The sequence below is a fragment of the Alligator mississippiensis genome, chromosome 3 (genome assembly GCF_030867095.1).
Source record: "Alligator mississippiensis isolate rAllMis1 chromosome 3, rAllMis1, whole genome shotgun sequence".
In the NCBI taxonomy this organism is placed as follows: Eukaryota; Metazoa; Chordata; order Crocodylia; family Alligatoridae; genus Alligator; species Alligator mississippiensis.
The window spans coordinates 204838813-204861137 of NC_081826.1; the positions used below are offsets into that span (position 1 = coordinate 204838813).

At 40.6% G+C, this 22325-nt stretch overlaps 1 long non-coding RNA gene across 1 annotated transcript; it reads right to left on the reverse strand.

The window, feature by feature from the left end:
* Nucleotides 1–1068: 1068 nt before the first annotated feature.
* On the reverse strand, nucleotides 1069–20239 carry LOC109280835 (uncharacterized). Its single transcript, XR_002087286.2, has 4 exons — nucleotides 20110–20239; nucleotides 15131–15179; nucleotides 13852–13929; nucleotides 1069–11535 (listed from the first exon to the last, which is right to left on the reverse strand). It is a non-coding gene; the product is annotated as an uncharacterized LOC109280835 (long non-coding RNA).
* Nucleotides 20240–22325: the final 2086 nt, after the last annotated feature.

Consider the following 22325-nt stretch of genomic DNA (forward strand, 5'->3'; position numbering starts at 1 on the left):
AGCAAAAATAAAGCAACCTAAGGAGGTAGCCATGTTCTGATGACTAAGGCATAGGGGAATGTCAAAAGAGAGGGAAGCATGTATGGTCTAATCTTGTGAAGGGCAAAGAGGATAAGAAAAATGAGAGTTGGTGATGGCTGGAGGAGTCAGAGGGGAGGGTATTACTACTAATAATTACAGAGTATTAAAGATCAGTTCTGTATATATATAGCACTAAAAGGGTTAATTACATGTATAAACTATTTCAAAAGTTCTTTCATTTTACATCTCTCTTCTAGGTTTGCCTTTTAACTTAAAATATTTACTTAGAAATTGATTGGCATTCTCAGAAAATCAGAGATTGTTATTTATATATGAAATAGTAAGTATTATTGAGGGTATTTACCCAATGCATCCAGTACAGTAAACATGGGAATATTGCACAATGCTTTACTGGACCTCTGCTTTTTTGAACTCTATTCCAATCTAAACTACAAACTAGACCACACATGTTGTTAAAACAAATCTAAGAAAAGAGTAGGAATCAACACCCTTTTTTGTTTCTGACTACGGCAAAAGTAACTGTTAAAGAAACACATTTCTGGTCACCTGTTAGGCTATTAAATATAAGATTTACATCACCGTATACTACAAAGATGAGTTTAAGCCACACACATTATATAGTGGGAGTTATTTGTTGGACACATCAGTATATACACACACACAAGCAGTTGGCTGGTTCTTAGGCTATTCTGATTTGCAGATTTTTCAAACATTTACAACAGCAAATTCCCTAAAACGTTTACTAGAATTTGTTTCATTTTCTGTATGTGCCTCTTTAAGACTGATGTAATATAGTCTAAAAGAAACAGGCAAGTCTTGGAGTTTCTCAACCTGATGAATACTTGGAAACAGGAATAGCTTTGCGGATAAAGCAGAATTCTTTTCTATACAACACAGTCTCTGGGACAAAAACAGAGTAGCAGTTTACTCTTGGTTTCAACTATCACTAAGGCAACCACAACAACTGCTTTAACAGATGCATAGCTAAAGTACGTAGTCTGTAAGGCTTTTAACTAATCTGGTCTCTTATTGCTCTCTTTCCTGGAAATCAACTATTATATTAGAAATTTAAGGCACCTGTTTCCATGTTGAAATCTTAACAATATTTGTCCAAAGCTTTTTTTTTTTTTTACATACAGATGTTGCATAGGTTTAATTTGGCTTTTAAATCAGTTTCTTTAAACTAGTGTAAAATCAATTCAACTTAAATTTGAGTTAGGAAAGAAACTTTGGATAGGCTTCTGAGTGTCTCTTTCAGCACAGCTGGATTCAAGTCATCAAAAAAGTGTGAAGCCTTTATTGATTTGACCTGCTATAGAACAGTGTCATACTTGTTTATCACGCCTTCTTAAAGAGTTTCATTCTTTTAGGACATGTCTGTCTACACATCACCATACAGCACACTACAGCGACGTAGCAATCACCAGAGTCTATACGTGATCTCCAGCTATGTCACTGTGGTGTCACACTCCCCTCGTGTAGTGTGCAGCTATGACCAGTAGCAGCAAAATCTAACCATGAGCCACACACATGGCACAGTAATCATCTATCGCTGTACGACAACATGTAGATGTGCCCATATTGTACTAAACTGAATGCAAACAAAAAGTGAATAGACTAAATAGTACACTAAGCATGGTTCAAGTATTTTAGAAATTCTTGAAGGACTAGATTATCAAATTAAAATAAATTAATACTAACATATAAATCAAGTTATGTGTGTTTGCATCAGGATTTGTACTGTTTTAATTAAATGTATTTAAAAACTAGTTTTAATTAAATTATTGCAAACTTTTGTGGGTTCAGCAATGTCTCACAATCTAAAAAAAAGACAACTTCCTTTAGATTTAGTTTGGTAATTCTCCTGGTATAGGGAGGAAAAGAAATGAATCAAGTGAGGTTTTATTGTCCACCTGAAATTGAATTAAGATAGCTGAGAGCACTTGTAGCTAGTATTACATCTAAATTCCACCTAAATACACCTTTCTCTTTGTTTCTATTCTGCCTAAAACAAAGGGCTAGAATTTAAGAATGACGAATCAGTTTATGTGATCCTTTTTTATGTGATTCTTTCAATCAGTTACTACATCATCTCTGACCCTACAGTCAGTCAACAAGGATTTATCTGGCCATGCCTTTATTGGACACTTCTTAACCATTTTTGAACTGGACAGAGTCATTGCACCTAAAACGCATACCAATGAGGCCTTCACAATGACAACAAATGCCCTGGTGGACAAGTTCAAACTATGTCCCACATGGTTGACTTGTGTCCATTTACTATACTACCTAGTACTTGGTGGCCGTCAAGCTCTTTATACTGGTGATGACATCGCCTTAAGATGACTGAAACAATATGCCAAAACCATATACACTAAATAAATTGAATGTCTTATGTAGGTTCCTTTACTGTACTCATTACTATAGTGTCTATGTGTTAAAACAGAAGAACCAGATCTTTGTTTTTAAGTAAAATAAATAAATAATTTGGGGTACCTTCCTTCTTTGGATATCCAACCTGATGGATCTCAAAAGGACCTGATTTTCAGAAAGTCCTGAGCATCCAGCCTTTGAAAATCCATTTCTTATACATTTCTCTAGTTGAACATCCAAACTATGAGTCATCCAAGTCACCAATTAAGTTTTGCAAATATAGACTCTTTCTGCACTAAAGGAATTTAAATTTCAGAGATTCAAGAATAAGGCAAAAACACTGCTGCCATCAATCTGTCCCCCCGATGTGAAAAGATTGAGCTTGGGCATCCCAGCAGCACCACAAGAAAATACTGTGGCTGAGGTCATCTTTTCAGTGCAAGTATTGTATTCAGAACTTGGAATACACATCATAATCGTCATAAATACTGGCCATAATCAGATAGGACACAAATGAACCTGTTCTATTTATTGCCATTATAAATAATATGTATTTGTCATCCGCAGCCCTTCCCGGCAACTGAATTCAGTTGTAGTCTGTGTACCCTCTGGAGGCAACTGCTCCTCTCCAGCTTCTCTGTAGGGTCTGGGTGGGGTCAGAAGAGAATGTCAGGAAATGCAAAATGTCAGGAAATGGAAAGATAAGCTAGCCTGATATCGAGGGACAACACCTGTGCTAGGGCACAGTCTGTAACAGGGTGATAACATGGTGACCTGAATTTTACAGAACTCCCAAAGTACTTATTAAAGTCACCCTGCCTTTCAGTATACCAGACTGGAGTTGCAACTAATAACACAATGACATCCATAGAAATTAAAGGAAAGGATTTATTTGGTATTGTGCTCCTTTCTAATACAAGACTATTTCTTTCAGTAAGTTTCCTAGTGGTTTGTTCTGCCTATTTGTAAAAGTCTTTAGTAATAAGTTCTGGGACCTTCCCTTGAAAACTCATTCTACAGTTTTTATTGGATCATCCTGTTTGGAAACATTTTCTATATTCATCCCAAATTTTTCCTGATAGAATTTCACCCCTCTATCTCCTGATATACCATACTGTCGCATTGTAAATCATAACTTATCAACACCAGTTCCTGTAGTAGCTTATTAGATGCATGCACATCCCCTCTGCAATTCTACACATTGCAGGTTATATTGTCCCAGGTTTACTGTCCTCTAGTCAGTTTTTATGCCATATGACAGTGTCCATGCCCAAGACAATACAAATTAATTTGGAGGACAGGAATGAATATAAAAGTGCTCTATTAAAATTCAATATATACATATTGCAACAATTGCATTCCCTTTACTTATTTACTCCATTTGCAGAATGCTCATAAGAATGTTTCCATTTTTAAGAACATATTTAGCTAAAGCTCAAGTAACCCAAGTGAGTGGCGTATACATGCCATATTAATTTTTCTTCCATATTTTTCTTTATTTCACCTCCTCCCATTTATTGTATTCTTTCTATATTTAATTCCCTGTCTCGTCCCTACACTATTACTACCTCTATTTTTCTCTTTCTCTCTGCCAGCTACTTGCTCTCATTTTTTGGCAACACTATCCAAAACTTGGGAAACAATGCAAACAAAAATACTTGCGTAAAAACAAGACATTAGTTCTGATTTTCTCGTGGCTCCTTTTGTTTACTTTCCCAAAAGGGTCACAATAGAAATGTTGTTCACAAAGATGTTTGCAAGGAGGAAAGGTATGGGAAATACCCATGCTGGTATATATGCCTGAGTATTTGTACCAGTAAATTTTAGGTGGCCATTCTGAAAACTCTGGAGCATAGGGACCATCCAGACAGCTGAAACAGCACCATGGAAACAATCACCATGTAAACTGCGAACCACAAACAGTGGACATTATAAGGTGAAATCACCATGTAGCGTTATGAGCACCCATTGATTGAAATGTATTTGTATAAGCTGTTCACTGAATTATGAACAAATATGTCAAAATCCAAAATTTGCTTGCAGATAAATGAAGAACAGAAATGGGCTTACATTGTCAAATAAACAGCTTTCTGTAAGTCTGAGTCTGAGAAGTACTAGCCTCTCCTAAGTGAAATGTTAATGTAACTACATTAAAGACAGCTGGTACTTTGAATCCACAATGTTCAAAGGGACTAAGCAGAATGACTTCCCCCTGCACTGAATATGAGTTGCTGATACATTATGAAATGCTTGAGACAAACTAATGTGAACAGTCTGTACATACTTGCTATACAGATATTATGAGAGCAGTTGCAAACAAGAAAGAATGCACACAACAGGTTAAAGATACAAGGCGCCTAATACATAAACAGCTTATGGCTACTCACTGACTTAAGTCACAAAAAAACCTTTTTCACCACTTAAGAAACTTAAGAAACAGCTGCATGAATGGAAATAGTGATGCAATCAGTGCAACTGCATCAATGACAGTTTGCAAATAAACATTGATGTTGCTGAATACCTATTTGCAGGTGTGTGAACAGGTTGGCCAATGTGGAGAATTTTGAATTGCCTCTAAACAAGAGTTGGCAGGGCAAAAGAAACATATGGAAAGAGAGGTACTGTAATGACATAGATACATGTGAACATGGGGAAACACAGACCATGGAGAATCTATTAGCCCAGGGGCAGGCAATTATTGCGGACGGAAGGCCGCTTACTGAGTTTTGGCAAGCCATCGAGGGCCACAAGACAGGCAGCCAGGGGCAGATAAATATTAATTTTCTAAATTTTTTAGGGGCCCTGCAGGCCGGATTGAATGGCCTGGCAGGCCACATCTGGCCCACAGGCCGTCTTTTGCCCACCCCTGTATTAGCCTATGCACTCCTGGAAGAGATGTGTAATATTAAGGACCTAGCCAAAGCTACAGACCAAGCCATAGCATGTACATGATTTTGGGGGAGAAAAAGAACATGTAGTTGTGGCTCTTCTCATACTGGCAGCAGGTAAGAGTATTAGGACAGCTGTTCTGCAATTGTTACAACAGTCCATTGTAGTGGCATCAGAATCTGCTGCACTAATTCTCTAATAGATGTTCAGACATTGCATCTGCAGCTTCCTTGAGCTGCTCTACCTGGTACCGCTAAGTGCTAATATGCTGTTATCCCAGGTCATCTTCAGATCCTACATTTTTGCCCTCGAACTCCCAGGCTGAAACGCACAGAAACAAATATTGACTAGGACAGCTGGTCCTTATTTGGTAATAAAATGCAAATCCTAAGACCTTATTTTAGGGAAGCAAGCTTATCAGAGTATTTTATTGTTTATAAAGAAAAAAATACTTTCTTCCACAATGTTTTTGTCATGAGATAATTATTTATTTGAAAATTGGATCAGAGATACTATTTTGCCATGTCCTGTCTTGTAACAGTGATGGAAGAAGAATGGCACTGCATTTCAAAACTCGTCAGTCTGTTTCAAGCATGCAGTTGGTCCAGTAAAAGATATCATGCAAAAAAAATATGCCACTTGCATATTTCCTGGATCATCATGGCTACAACATCATTCCAACACTACCTAGAACTTATACATATATTTATGTGTGTGTATGGCCCTGAGCCCTTGGATGGACTAGTTCTTCCCAGTGACATAACTAGGGTGGGGCGGATGGGGCAACCACTCCCGGTGCTGACTTAGCGGGGGGCAAAGAAAAGCAGCTCCTGCCCCTGTACTCCGGTGCCTTGCTGTGTTCCTACACTACTTGTTCTTTCCCCACCCTTCTCCCTTCAGGCATACTACTCCCAGCTAGTAACCAATTACTACTCCCCTCAGTGAAATGACCAACTTTTTTAGTAGCAAATTTTTGTCTTGAAAATTTGGAATTAGGCAAAACATTAGGGGTAGATTTTGGCGTTTTCGTGTAAATCAAGGGGAACTTCATTGATATTCACCAGTGAGGGGTTCATAAGCAGGCCTGCAGCCTCCAGTTATTATAATATGTTTTTTAATACCACAAAATCTTTAATCCTCTTTTGAGGTTACACAGGGGTGTCTCCACATCAAGTTCTACTGGAAAACATTCAAGGGCTCATACTGTTTCTTTCTAACTTTATGTTTTTTATAATTACAGCAGAATAACATGCTTGGGGCACCTTTCAGCTTTGTCCTCCAAGAAGCTAATAAACCGTTAAGGGTATTATTTTACAACATGGTGAGTGTTATTTAGCAATGTTTCATTAGCCACAAATCCACAAGTCACTTTTAAGAATTCCAGATGCTAGATTGTAGGTATTTTTGCAGCTGTTCTGTGGAAAATTATTGAAGTGTTGCTCCCTTTAAGAAAAAAATAAGAGCTTTGACTATATCAGTCCTTTATACCATGCTTTGTAAGAGCAAGGAAGAAGACTCATCTCAAATACAGCTGTGAACTGTACATTTTAGCCATATGCCTGTGGATAGTACAAATATCATATCTCTTGCAAAATGCTTTGGTTGCTGAGTTGAAGGAAACAAACTCCTTTGAATAGAATATAATATGCTCTAAGGTAAAATACTTTGAATGGCTGTTCACTTAATAAAAATGACGCCTAAAGCAATGCTATCTTCTGACTATTATATTGCATTTCATGAGTTGACTTTTAAATTGAATTCGCTGCCATCTATATGTACTGGAGAACATCTTGAAAAAATCAAGCTACAAATAATGACTGTTTTCTAAAGGTCAAAGAGATTGAAACAGGGAGAAAAAGCCTGTTCTGGAAAAAAATGCAGGAAGCACTGAATATTTATATACTGATATCATCTTTAGACCTCCAGGGTTTTTCAGAACACAGACAGCTATAGTTTTTAATGAAAAAACAATTTTCCAAAATTGAATTTCATTTCTCATTTCTGATTAAAAGAAAAGAAGGTTTGATTGCCGGAGTTGCACTCCTTTGTTGGAATCCTAACAGTTCATGCTTGGTACTTTTCCAGAAGGACTTTCTGTCTTTTGCATTTGCAGTTCTTTGTAAAAGTGCTAGGATTCAGGAGCGGAACTGCCATGAGCTGGTTTCAGACACTCAGGTACAGTAAAGGCTTGTCTACAAGGTTGGTGAGGGGGACTATTTATTTGCACTGAGCTCAGCTTCCATGATTTGGAATGAGTGGTGTTCACATGATGCAATTCTGAGTACATTTTAACAGGTCGGGTAATGTATATTCTACAAATCTTTTTGAAACTGGAGTGACTTCACTGCATATGAAGTTAATAGGCACTAATGTTTGTGTGGATACATCTGTACAGGTTTCCCTCATTTTATGCGGGTTCTGTATGTGCGAATTCGATGACCCTTTTTATACCAAAAATTCATTATATGCAAGGTAAATTCACTCTCATGTGATTGGTGTGGTGGAAGGCCACAGTCAGCTGCTTGGTGTGGTGCATTGTGGGACTGACACGCACCAAAATATAGTCTCCTTGTGGATCTGTGCTCCTCGGTCATTGTCTGTGACGTGTTTCTGTAGTTGCCATCCCCATTATGATAGTGCCCTGTGCTTGTGTTGGTGAGTACCAAGATTGTCTTGTAAAAGTGGTAGAAATGGGTATGGAGGTGAGTACAGTCGAGGTCTTAGAACGTATCCCTATTTGTTACATTATAAAGTGGGTTCCCTTTATGCAAATTCAAGTTATGCGCCGTTTTCCAGGAATGCATGTACAGCATAAAGCAAAGGAAACCTGTACTGCCTGCTATTGTAGAAGTCCTCCATCAGTCATTCTGCCAGGACTCACCTCTTTTCTGTTTTGGGCCATGGTGACTGGATGCCACCACCCTTTTTAATGCTGGTGCATAGTCAAGATCAATACATTTTCTCCAGTTGCATTTTTCTGGATTCAGCATCCATGAACTACAGCTAGTATTACTGCACTCTTCCTGGTTCAGTGTCTTGTATACCAGTGTGAAACCTGCAGAGGCACAGTGCAGAGGCACTGAATCTCCTTGCCATCTGGGGAAAGGTAAAGATTCAGGAAACCTGCCAGATGATATACAATATCTCAGCAAGGATATTTTCTTAAGTCAATGGTAAGGGGATGGCTGAACAAGGTCACTATCAGGAGGCAATGTGAAATAAAATACAACAAATAAACAAATATAACAAATATTTTATGGCAAATAAAAAACAACAATCAGAAATCTTCTTACAAGAAAGTAAAAGATAAGACCTGGACCTTCAGCAATTCTCATGTCACCTGTCCTTGGGAGCTGCCCATGATTTTGTAGTGGGCCATAAGCACTGAGCAGTGGTTTGTAGCATACACCACCAAGACATCTGAGGATCTCAAAGATGGGGAATCTGGCACTGACATGGATTTTCAGAATTGACAGAAAGCCAGAATCTCATCACTACACAAAAGCTTGGCCACATGCTGGAGGACCAAGAAAACCCTGAATGGTACTTATCAATATAATTCTAATTGGACATCTAACCCTGTTCAACCCCTTCCCCACCTATCAGCTCTGTGGAGGAGACCTCAGCCAACTAAATTCTTTCTTTTGACTCATTAGATTTACTTTTGTTATTATTAATAATAACCTATACTTTGTTCTACCCTTGTTATTTTCTTTTTCCTGAGCTGACCCTGGATGCTGTTATACTGGGGCAGGTGTAAGCTGGCAGCCTTGCCAAGTGTCTACCTCTATACCATATACTGACAAGGATGACTGCACCATGGATGATTCAAGAGAGGGAAAACTTTTTCATATACATGTGTTTACTGCATGCATTGCACACCAAGAAATGTGTTATTATCTCAGCACCATTTGAGAGTTATTCAGTAGCCCTTTTTTCAAATACCAGGTATTGCATTCCTGTGATGAAAAGTAATTTTCACAATATTTTTTCAGTACAAAATTTAGAATTGCAGCAGTAAAAATACTCTGTTTAAGGAATGTATAGTGTAGAAAAAATGAGGCACAAATAAAAGCAAGAGGCACAGGACATTAACCCCTAAATGTCTGAGCAATCATTGAAAAAATACATTATTTCACTATGAAATTACCTAATGTCTTCAGGGGATATAACATAGAATTTAAGGTAAAGAGAATACTCTGTTATGGCTTTAACCTTATGGGACAGAGCTACCTTGTTCTTTATTCAAAATTAGGTAGCTATACTCATAAGGGCATCCAGAACACACAGTGGAACTATTCTAGTGAAGAACATCACTGCACACCTTCAAGCTCGGAGGCAGGCAAGGCTCTTTGGATAAGTGTGCTATCTTTTATTAGACTATAAGCTATAACCAACACCCCCATCTGCAAGCTCAGAATTTAGCCTTAATAAATGGACCTTTTTCTACTTCCTGCCCCCCATAAGTGAGCAACTGTACCTCTGCAAGGCCAGAACCAGAGGGATTAATAAGCAATAAATATATGCTTCTTAGAGGCATTTGGTATTTTACATGAACAGGTAATATTAGCTAAAATAAAGCTTGTAAGTTTGTAAACCACAAATGTAACTTGTCTGTCATAAGTTTAACCAAAATGATAAAATTAACTGTTCGTGAAACTGACTGGGCCCCATAGGCAAAGCTGTAGATGCAAGATTAGCTGACCTAACGGTTTCTGCTCAGGGTTCAGCTTTAACGATAAAAAACTGGATCCAACTGCCTGGCACACCCAACATATTCCAGGAAAGCACATCCCAAGAAAGCATATTCAAATGAAACCTAGAAGGGGTTGGGGCTTAGGCGGAGCAATGTCAATTTCAAACCTAAAGATGCTGCATTATAATTTGCTTATTGGATAAACCCGAGTTTGGGTAGTAACCTTTTATGATAATTTTTAACACCTTTCAATCCCATAGGGTAACAGCTATAGGGCAACATTGTGAGTGGCTCTAAAGCCAACAGACTAGCATAAGACTAGATATAAAAAGCATGTGCATTAGGTAACCAGCAAGAAGGAGGGAACAGAATGGTCATTTCTGTTCCATGCCTGGACCCCGGACTTCCGGTGTGAGTGAGGATCGGATCCTGATCAAGCGAGCTTCCCTGGTAATCCCTCCGATAGTGTTAATTGGGGACACCTGACTTCACTGGAATCACTTGGCGCATACCTGGCATTGAGGGACTTTCGATAAGTTGCCAACCCATGTCTGTCTATCTGTTGTTTTGAACAGCCCAGTGTCTAATACCCTCACAGTGCCCAGTTGGCCTGCAACAGAATTGATCTATCTATCTGTTGTTATTATCTGTTATTTACTATTAGCTCTTTAATACTGCATTATCTGCTTATCGCATTTATCTTTCTGTTAATTGTTGTGTGTGTGTAAGCTATAATAAATTTGCCTTTACTTCACTCCCAACTTTGCCTCCTCGATCCGAAACTGAATCAAACAGCCCAGTTGGCCTGTGATAAAATTGATACACTCACAGTGCCCAGCTGGTCTGTGACATACCTCACATAGAAGAATTGCCTTCAAGGAAGCAAATACAATTGCTAACCTACACTCTACAGCAGAGGTTCTGAAACTGTGGTCCACAGACCACCACTGGTCCGCGAGCTCCATTCAGGTGGTCTGTAGAAAGGTTGCAGAACAATTGAGAATATCTGTACTTGTAAGGTAAGACTACTTATATTAAAATATGAGTTGTGTGCTTTGATTTGTAGAACAAAAAAAAAAGTTTATTAAATGGTCCATTGAGATCCTCAGCAATTTTCAAGTGGTCTGCAAAAAAAAAGGTTTGAGAACCACTGATTTAGGGACTGCTTTTACTCCCTACCCCACCATGTTCCTCAAGGTTTTGCCTACCTCTCTGACATGCAAACAAACTGCACGCTGCTTTATCTCTAAACTAACAAACCACCCTCACCAGCCACTGGTTACTAAAATATTTTAGGAGTACATAAAAGGCTTATTGAATCAGTATAAGGTACATGGGAAGTTGGTAGAAAACAACTTAGAAGAAGCTACAAGGATGGCATCTCAACTAAGGGACAAACATTATCTCTGAAACAATGAAACTGAACAGGGAACACTAATGGTTTGTTACTTGCCTCATCTTACACAGGGTCTGTTCATGAGCAGACCAGACCCTCAAAGATACAGTTCTTATCAACTGCATAGCATCAGGCAAATCTGAGGGAGAAGAAGAAAAGAAGAAGGATTAAATATTTGGTAAATGAGAAGCCTGAAAAGTTATGTGAGCCATAGAGAAAACCACATATCCATTGATATTTAAGTTTAAAATCTAAAAAATGATCAGCCCATATCCCCAGAGTAGGAACACAGGTGATCCCTGATCGCATGCCACTGACGACTATCCCTTTTGAGAAGATGTTTCATTGGCAGCTCCTACTATTCTGAGCCTGCACCTTCAATTTGTTGGGAAGTTCTCTTGTTTGAGTTCCACAGATGTTGTGGAAAACATAGCATGCAATTATAATTCAAGGCAGACATTGCTCAGCAGCTTCTAGTCTAGTCATGAGACTAGATCATCTCAATCCCTCCTTTAGTTTCCCAAGTGCACGCTCCATGGTCAACTTGCAGCTGCTTATGCAAAATTCTTTTCCATGATGCAGTTGCTCAGGGAAAGGTTTTACTAGCCTGATAAGATGGGTCTCCCCAAATAATAGTGTGGGGTGGTGAAGAATAACAAATGAGGAGGAGAAAAAATCTAGCTGTTTTGCTGAAGGAAAAGAGGAATTAATTTCTCTGGACCTTAACTTCACTCACCTGGCCAGACCACCCCACTAGACTCTTTGTTTACAAACTCAGAGCCTAGATGTAGGGGGCAGGGCAAAAAATATGAATATGTATATTCGATCAGAAAGTCCAATGATTGAGTCCCACCAACAACTTCCAGAGGCCCAACAAGACTTATATTACACTGTACTTGATTAATACAAGTGCATACCTTCATTGCAACAGCCCCAACAGGTACTCTGCCTACACCAAATTGATTATCTACTGACCAACAGCCACTGGTGGGGTGGTGAGCTTTGAGAAGGTGATGAATTTTGAGAGGGTGATGGCCATACACTTCTGAACGGTTCAGCTAACTTGTGTTTATAGGCTGCTGATGCAGTTCTGAAGTAGGGTCTATTTAGATCTCCAAAAAAGTGTCCTCTGTCATTATGAAATTCTGCAGACACATCTGGAGCAAAGTCCCCTCCCACCCGCTGCCATTTGTTTTAGCCCAGAAATGGTGCTGTAACAAGTGAAGCTGATCCAAGAAAACTTCCTTCAGAAGCAGCTGGTCTATGTCATCGACTTCCTCCTCATTCTTAACATGCAGCTGCAGGCCAGCTAGCTGTTGCTGCTGCTGCTGCCAGAATGCCTGCCCAAACTGCTGGGCAGTGTGATGACTGTCTTGAAAGCTTAAAGTTGTCCAGCAAGCAACCAGGTGTCAGATATTCCTCCACAAGCTCCTGATATTCTCAAGTGACCACCATCATGGTGCAAGTACTGCTTCACTCATAGGCTGAAAATGGTATTAACTTGCCCTTGGGCAGGAAAGATATTAAGGGAATTTGTGAGCTTGATCCAAGCACCAGGATTACAGATGTCTCTGGCTTTCTTTTGCTATATTCCACAGTGAACTGTGGGAAAAAATTCCATGATGCGTCAGACCCAGCACTAAGACAAGGAGCATGGGGTATCCATCCCCAGTTCAGAATACTTAATACAGAGAAAGTTCCCAGTGGGTGCATCTACATGAGATGATTTACTGCGCAGTAGTAGTAAAGGCATCACCATGTAACTGTGCGCAACAGCTATTGTGCAGTTAATTAGGCTAATGCTCAGGTTTTTATTACCTGTAAATGCAAGTAGTAGATTAACTGTGTGTTAGCTACTGTGCAAGAGTGAAGGAGTAGATGCTGACTGGGAGCAATTTGCTTCTGGTCATCCTGGCACCAGGAGGCCGGCTGCTGCCTGGCTGACACCTGATGGGGGTGAGGGGAGCTGTGCTGGCTGCAGGGCAGCTGTCTCCCCACCACATGGAGATTGGGACCATCATTATCCCCATGTGGATGGGAGAACTGTAGCCAGGAGAGATATCCCCATGCAGTGGGGACCCTACCTGGTCCCATGGGACAGCTCTTCCCACCACATGGGGATCAGGGCCAGCCCCATGTGGACTGCCAGGCCTGGACTGGCACCCAGAGCATCCTGGAATTCCCCCTGGCTGCTGCAGTGGGGCAGAGCAAGGTAGGGGGGCAGGAGCATCTCTAGTCTCAACTGCTTCTGTTGGGAGCAAATTTTCTCCAAAGCAGGGGCATGTGTAGATTCCTTACTGTGCTTTAGTAGCACAATTAGACATGCCCAGAGATTCACACTCTAATAAAAGCCAAATGCCCCTGTGGACACAAATACAATATATTATCCATACAATAAACTGGCTAATTCTGATTAATTCATCTATGGTATAATTTGCCATTATGGATTACTCACCTTTGTCCTGATCTGGCCCAAAAGGTATAAATACCAAGAAAGGAGACTTGTATACAGAGAAGAATTGGGAGCACTGGGCTGAAATGGAAAAATGCAAAATTTCTACACTTTGGAATTATTATCTTTACTACTACTACTGCTATTATTATTATCATCATTGTCACCATCGTTATTATTATTGTTGTTGCTGTTGTTGTTTAGATCCTGCCCTATCCAGAAAGGGTCAGAGTGGCTTACAATACATTACAAACAACACACAGATAAGAAACAACAGCAGACTCCTCAACAAAAACCCCAAATTTGCATTCCCCTCTAACTCCCACCTCTTTGCCCATAAGAACAAACCCTCCATCCAATCCCAAGTATGCTTCCCAAGCTTCCCAACCCCCGTTCATATCTAGGATAAGATCTTTCCACCTTCCTCTCTACCTGCCTCCTTGCCTTTAACAAAGTGATGGAAGCCCTAACATTTGTAAATGTTAACACTAGACTGGACAGAATTATAGAGGATATAGCGTAAAGAAGAATTCTGCATTTTGAAGGAGATATGCTCTACTATTATGATAGGACCTACTATGATCATACTATATAAGATATGATCTAGTATTTCCATCTCTAATTTCTATGGGCTAGATTATAGAATTACTGGGTCTACCCTTCAGGATGACAGCAAGGAAAGGTAAAGAAATGTAGACCTTCCCTCATTTAGTGAAGATGTAATATCAGTTGGTAATATGAGTACCAATGAGTACCCATATTAAAATAGCTGAAAATACTTGGGCGTTACCGACTTTAACTCCTATAAATTAGGGCTTGGCTGTAACATTCCAAATCCACATTCAGATTTGGCAGACAAAATCACTTTATAATCTGTGACTCTTGAAAACAAATTAATGAAGGCAATAACATTTCATATTTTCTCACGGAGAGATGAAAACAAGAATTTTTAGCTCCAGTGTTCTAGTTTGGCACTTGCCAATATGCACTTTCCCTGCCCAATGCTTTTGTTTTTTTCTCTCTGCTTCCTTTCCCCTCTCCTGCAATCACAAGTCTCATCAATCCCTTCTGTTCCATTTCCAACTCAAACAACCTCCTCCCCTGTCACCAAATACATTCTTTAATTAATACAGTGAACACATTAACAAACAAAACAAACCCCTCAGGCCAAAGTCAGCTCATGATCTTATATTTGTAACCCTTGCCTCTTACACCCTCCCCTAAGTCTTTTCATCTTCTCACATCCTGTCAACTTGGCTTGTAAACTGTTCAAGGCAGGTACCTGTTATTTGGCATGTTTTCTGCTCAAGTGACTAGTTCAGTTTTGGGTGCTGTATAAAGATATAAGAAGAAGAAGAGAAGGAGGAAAAAGAGAAATAATTCTGTTTAAAGATCAGGATATTTTTGGCCAAATTTTAAGTCTGGTATTCTATTTAAGACCCATCCCTTATTTCATGTTCTATAGAATATGAACTACATGCAGACATGGTATCTATACCTAAAATTCAGGTTGCCTGAGTCCTCCCATTTGAAGGCGCTTTTTCAGTTGCTTATAATGTTGCCAATTTTCCTATGCCAACTGAAATTTTCCATACTCAGTTTCTGCCTGCGATTATATTTTTGAGTTTAATCTAAAACATTTATAATTTCAGTTATTTTGAGGAAAGATTAAGGGAAAATATGGGGGTTTTTTGCTTTAAAATCAATCTTTCAGCCATTTTTGTGGACACTCTAGCAACCTCCTAATTTGGGATTTGACATTTGGGCTAAGTACAGACAGTCAAAAAACCCGAGGCTGCATCAGTTCAGTCTTCACAGGTTAGTTTAAAGCACATAGATTGAATCAATATGTCTCTTTGTCTCAGACCAACACGACTACCAAGAACACCCCTGAAACACGGAAGATGCCGAATTTTAGCCGATTTTGGATTTTAAACTTCAATGCAGAACATCAAGGAAGTTTTTTTGCCTCCCTGACAGCCATCTGACACCTCCAGGGAAGGAATTCTACCTGATCAACACATCAAAGAGCTACTCAACACAGCTCACAAAGATATTCATGGACCCAGAGGGACAGACTACCATCTTCAGCTCTGTCTGTGCAAAAATGAAGTTTATTTCCTATCTATGGGGACTTTTTACCATTTTGTACCATTTACACTTTTCCCAGAGCCTGATGAAGGGACTTTGCTCCTGAAAGCTTGCAGAAAAGGACAATTTTCTTGCCATTTTCTAGTTGGTCTAATAAAAGGTATCATTTTGGAACCAAGAGTTCTAGTTTTTTGTATGTCTAGATTGAACCAAGAAGCAAGTGAATAGACATCCACTTTTTATTCTGGAAATGCAGCCACATGCCTGCCAGAAGCCAGGGGACCCTAAAGCGTGCCTCCCTGCTCATCTGGAGCAGACAGTTTGGGCCAAGGCTAGCCCACCCACTGATGGGGTGGTGGGAGCAGGGTTTGCAGGGGAGGTACAAAGCATCCTGGCATGCTGAGGGACTGTGAGTTCACTTGAATCTGGAGTGGATATGGGACAGAAGTTCAATAAACCAATTTAACCTAAATCAGTTACATCCATCCAGGTTCATCTTTAACTGGTTTCAGCCATTTTGAAAGCAGTTTATGTGCACTGAACTTCAGAGCTAGGGACAGACATTCAAAAAGCCCAAGTTGATTCAGTCTTTGCAGGTTAGTCTAACCTGCAGAGAGTGAACTGGTTTAAAAGTGGATAGATGTTTGGCCTATGCCTGCAGTGTCTCAAGTCAGAAGCCCGGGGGTGCTAGAGCAGCCCTCCCTCCCCTTCCACAGGCAAGCTCAGCTGAGGAGGGGGGGCATGGCCAGGCCCCAGCAGCTCCCTGAGAGCCAGGAGTAATTCAGGTACACAGGGCTGCCCTGCCCCAGAGAGGAACTCTTTCCCATCCTCCTTCTCCCCTACTGTTGCTGGGGCAGGAAGAGGGCCCTGTGAGGCTCTGCTCCCTCCTCCTCCCCTGCCAGCACCATGGGGTGGGGAGGGGGGCTCTGTGAGGCTGCCCAGGCCCAGAGGGGGGCTCTTCCCCCCACTCCTCCCCCATCCCCAGGGCAGGGGGAGGCTCTATTCCATGCTGGGGTGAAACTCTTCCCCTTCCTCTTCCTCCCCCCAGAGGGGCAGTGGGAGCATGGAGCTCAGCTGTACAGGGTGGGGATGTGTGGGTGGAGGGTGTAGGGACCCCTGCACACTTCCTTCATGGCTGCAGCCCCTGCTGCCTGGCAGCAGCAGCAGGCGGAGAGGTCAGGGTGTTCATGCCCGGCCCAGGTGTAGTTCTGGCCAGCTCTGTGCTGGGGGAGAGCATGGAGCCTGCCTTATCTCCTACCAGGGCTCTGAGCCTGAGCTTGCAGCTCCAGCACTGGAGCCTTGTGCTTCCCCCACTCCCTGCTGCGCAGTCCCTCACTCACACTCTGCCAGGCCTGGAGGAAACCCCCAGTAGTGGATTTATCATGAAACAAACCGTGCGGTGGCACGGGGCTCCTAATGACAGGGGGACCCAAAATGCAGGACAAATCTGACAAATGATTGAACTTAATAAGTGCTGCAAGTCGTGAAATGGTCCAGGCTTTCTGTATTCTGCAAACTGTGCTCTAAATGTGGTTTTTTGAAGTAATCTAGCAAAGAAATTGCTTTGCCATTTTTTTGCTGTCTCAGCAATAGCATTAGAGCAACTAAGGGAAATTGTCATTTGCCAATCAAAGTGTGTCTGCTTGACCAATTATCCAATTGAACAAAAGCACACTCCCCTGCACTTTGCAACAATGCCTGTGATTCGTCACTAGTATGTAATGGTTCAAAATCCCATTTTTACAGAGCCTGATAAAAATGTGGGATTAACGAAATTAAACCTAATTGGGTGGTCTGTAGCCCACCCAGGCCTACCTGTGGCTATTCCCCTGCTCTTTCAGACATTTTTAATCTGCCTAAAATCAAGGTCAGTTTTTTAGCAATAATGAAGTGACACTATGAGTCTGGCAGTCAAAAATGCAAAAAAAATGAAGGTGAGGCAAGAAGACGAAGCTAAAAAAAAAAGACAGTTCGTTATCTTATTTTAAAAAGCTTGAAATATTGAATAGTGGACATTCATCAAAAAGTATGGGCAAGGAAACATCTGACTTATCTAATCACTTGCTGAGTTGTGGGGATACCACAACAACTGCAAAAGTTGAACAAGTGGCCTCCGAAGTGACAATGAAACTACAAAATGTTGGTAATTTTGTTGAAGTAAGTGAGGAAAGCTACCCTGAAGACATTGCATTATGGCCAAAATCTGTTTAATTGGATATGATAGAATATTTCTTAGTAAACAAATCAAAAAACTTAATATGGAAAATTTGAGAAAAGAGTATGAGGTTGGAGAACAAAAGCAATTTAGAGGTCTTCATGAGTCCCATTTTCTGAGGATGAAGACAAATGGGATGACAGAAATGAGAATTTGGTTGATTTTTTCAGAAACTACTAAGGCAGTCTACTGTTATGTTTGCAAATTATTCCCTCACCATAGGAAAGGAAAACTAACAGTTGTTGATGGACACTGTAATTGGAGAAACATTGCAAGAGATATTGCTGATCAAACTTCCAAAGCTCATATTAATGCTTTGTGTAAGTTCTTTCAAAGGTGTAAATTATCTGGAAGAATTGATTCTGTGTTATCGGCTCAGTTTGAAAGGAGTGTTCTTATTGGAGGACATGCTGAGATGTGTTGTTGCCATGGTCAAACTGCTGTCTTTTTTGGGACTACATCTAAGAGGACATGATGAGTCGTCATTGTCAAATCGAAAAGGTCATTTTTTAACCTGCCTTGAATATCTTAGTGAATTTGATGATTTTCTCAAAAAACATTTGAAAAATTATCAGTATTGTGGCTCAGGGAAGACCATCTTTTTAACACACCAAACCTATGATGAATTAATCACTATAATGACAGAGTGGCTCAGAAACCAATTCACTGATGAAGTAAAGGATACCAAGTACTATTCCATAATAGTCGATTCAACAACAGATGTGAGTCATGTAGACCAATTAACATTAATTTTAAGATATGTGACCAGCAATGGTGAAATTGTAGAGTGATTTCTTTGTTTTTTTCCCACTAAAATCCCACACTTCTGAATGTCTAGAGACAACTGTTTTGGAAATCATTGCACATTTAGGTTTGGACATCAAAAATTGTCATGGGCAGAACTTTAATAACGCTGCAAATATGGCAGTAAAATATTTGGGTCTACAGGCAAGACTGAACAATGCAAGCCTCTCTGCTTTATTCATACCATGTTCCAGCCATTCCTTAAATTTAATCTGCAATGCTACAGCTGAATCTTGTGAGGGAGCTACACATTTTTTTATGTAATTCAAAATGTGGATGCCTTTTTAGCAGTTTCCATGCATTGGTGGAGTATGCTACAATCACACTTGGAGCAGGCAAATGAAAAACATTTGACAGTGAAAAGAATTTGTGACACCAGATGGTCTGCTTGTGCAGATGCTGTTTTGGCTTTCAAAATGAGCTATGATGATACAAAGAAAACCTTATTAGACATAGCCACATCAAATTCTGAAAAACCGCATACATAAAAATGAAGTAAAATCCTTAGCAGAAAAGTTTAAAAGGTACAATATTGCTGTTTTTACTCTTTTGTGGAACCATTTACTTCCAAGAATTAATGCCACCAGCAAATTGCTGCAAAAGTATGATACACATTTATTGAATGCTGCACAATTGTTAGCCTCAGTTAAAAGTTTTGTCATGGAAGTTCGAAATGACTATAGTTTGGTGGAAGCAGAGGCACTAACATTAACAGAAAATATAGGTTCCTCTGATATATCTGATGAGAAGTGTAAAAAAAAAGCAGGAAGTTGTTTTTCAATCAAACTAGAGACAATGAAATCAATTTAAAAGGGAAAGAGAAGATCATCGTTGAGATTATCCATGTTATTTGTGACACAATAATAGTGCAATTGCAGAGTAGAAAACTGTTGATTTATTTTGTGTGTTTTTTGACAGAAATATGGACAAAAATGCTAAAAGCCACTACAGTAAGAAATTAAGTGAATTCTACTGAGAGGACATAGACACAAATCTTTTTGAAGATGAAGTGAAAAATTTCATTCATTTTATCAAAAATGATGAGGTCTGTGCTTTAAGATCACCAGTTAATTTGCATAGACTTGTACATGACAGTTCGCAGGCAACCTTTCCAAATGTAGAAAACATTCTGAAAATATTTTTAGCAATACCTGTCACAAATGCTTCTGGCGAATATTCTTTTTCTGTATTGAAACAAGTTAAAAATTATTTGTGAAATACAATAAGTCAGGAACGTTTGACGTGTTCAGCAACATTAACAATTGAAAGTGCTTCTTTACAAAATATTACTTATGATGACTTAATTGATGATTTCGTAAAGAAAAAAGTATAGAAAAAAAGCTATGTGAATAAGTATATATATTTTTCAAATCAAATAACTTTCTTCAGAGGAAGCTTTTTTTCCATTCATGCATCATCTATACTTTTTATTTTTACACATTTTTCATGTTAGTGTAATACAAATTCAAGCTTTCATCTAGACCAGAAGTTCTCAAACTGTGGTCTGAGAATCCCATTCAGGTGGACCACGGAAAGGTTATTAAGTTATTTTTATAAAGCGCTGTTATCCAAAGCACTTTACAATAGTTAGCTAATGGTACAAACAACATTTGAAAAGATCATTAAGTGGTCTGCCAAGACCCTCAGCAATTTTCAAGTGGTTTGTGGAAAAAAAAGTTAGACTACAAAAAAAATCAAGGTGCCTCACTTTATTTTCATTTACTTCCTTTTACTTATAGTATAGGAGGAGGATGAAGAAAAAAAGAATGCATGAAAAACCGGCGGGAGATAAGAGAGAACGTTCTTTTTCTTGGCTGGGTCCTGGGGGGGGAGGGAGCCCTGAAAATTAAGTTGCACACAGGTCCCCACTAACTCTAAATCTGCCACTCAAGCCTCGCCCTGCATCCCTGCAGAGTCCAGCATGGGGCTTCTCCATCAGAGAGTGAGCTGCAAGTTCAGTGTGGAGCTGCAGGGATAGAAGCGGCCAAGCAGACTGTGCAGGGCTGCACTCCTCACCCCCAGTGCCGTGGGTGACTGGTGCCTCCCAAGTCTGGGGGGGGGCACCCACAGGCACTGCCACTGGCATTGGTGGTGGGGCCAGAGCTGGCAAGCTCCCACAGGCACCAAAGGTGGCAGCGGCCTTTCAGGGGGGGGGGCACATACCCCCCCATGGCCCCCCTACACTTTGCCTATGCTCAGCACCTCACAGAGACCCTTTCCCCACCCTGGGAGGAGAGAGGGAAGAGTTCCCCCCCAGCATGGAACAGAGCCTTCCTCCCAACCCTGTGGGACAACCTACCAAGCATGGCCCCATTAAGGTGAAGGGGGCAGGGAGAAAGGTTCATTTCTCCCTCCTCCTTTTCTTGCAGCCAGGGTCTGCCAGCTCCAGAGGCCACCACTGCAGCCCCCTCCCCTCTGCTCCCCGGCAGACAGGCTGACCCCAGCTGCAGTTGGGGAAGAGGGGAAGGAGGGAAGTATTAACCGGCTCCGTGCTCACTTTGTCTTAATGGAGCCATGCCTGCTGGTGTCTCTGCTAGGGCCAGTCCCTGCTCCAGCTAGAGACCAGAGGGGTGGAGCCAGTCCTGCGGCTGGAGCAGAGAGCCTTGCCCAGCCCAGAGAGCATGATGGGGTGCTGAGGGTCTCTGGTTTATCTTAAACCAGCAAGGGGTCTGGGAGAGACATTGCATAAACCAGTTTGAGCCAAATCGGCTAAGTCTGATACTACATTCAACCAGGTTTATCTCAAACCGGTTTCAGCCATTTTGAAACTGGTTTACATGCACTGACTGTCTTTTCTCTTACAGGTTTAAACCAGTTTCTGATCACTTAAACTGGTTTATGTGTAATGTCTGTCCCTAGCCCTGCTGTGTTACAGATTTGAACCTGTTTCCAATCACTTATATTGGTTTATGTGTAATTTCTGTCCCTAGCCTTGGTGAGAAGTTTGCTCTGACTCCAGAGACTCACCTTTTGCTACTCCTGTGAAAAGCCACCTATTTGGCCAGGTTATCAGGCTTTGAAAAATCACAATTCACATGTTTTCTGGAAAGACTTAAGGCCTGATCCACTTAGTTCACATACAGACAGCTCCATAATATTCTCATGGGATTCGAGCAGAATTTTGGTGCCCATGTCACAGAAAGTAGTTCCAATTTATCCTTCTCCAGCAGCCACAAAACATCTTGAACACCTCCATTTTGGCCTGAGAAGATCCATAGGTGTCAATACTTGGGCTACACCACACACACAGAGAAGTGATCCAGATGAGCTACCCAGATGCCTCACTCCCATTGAAGTTTTTTTGCAAAGCAGATCAGTGATGGAGGCCCCTAAATTCCCAGAGCCTCAGGCAGTCACAGAGCATGCC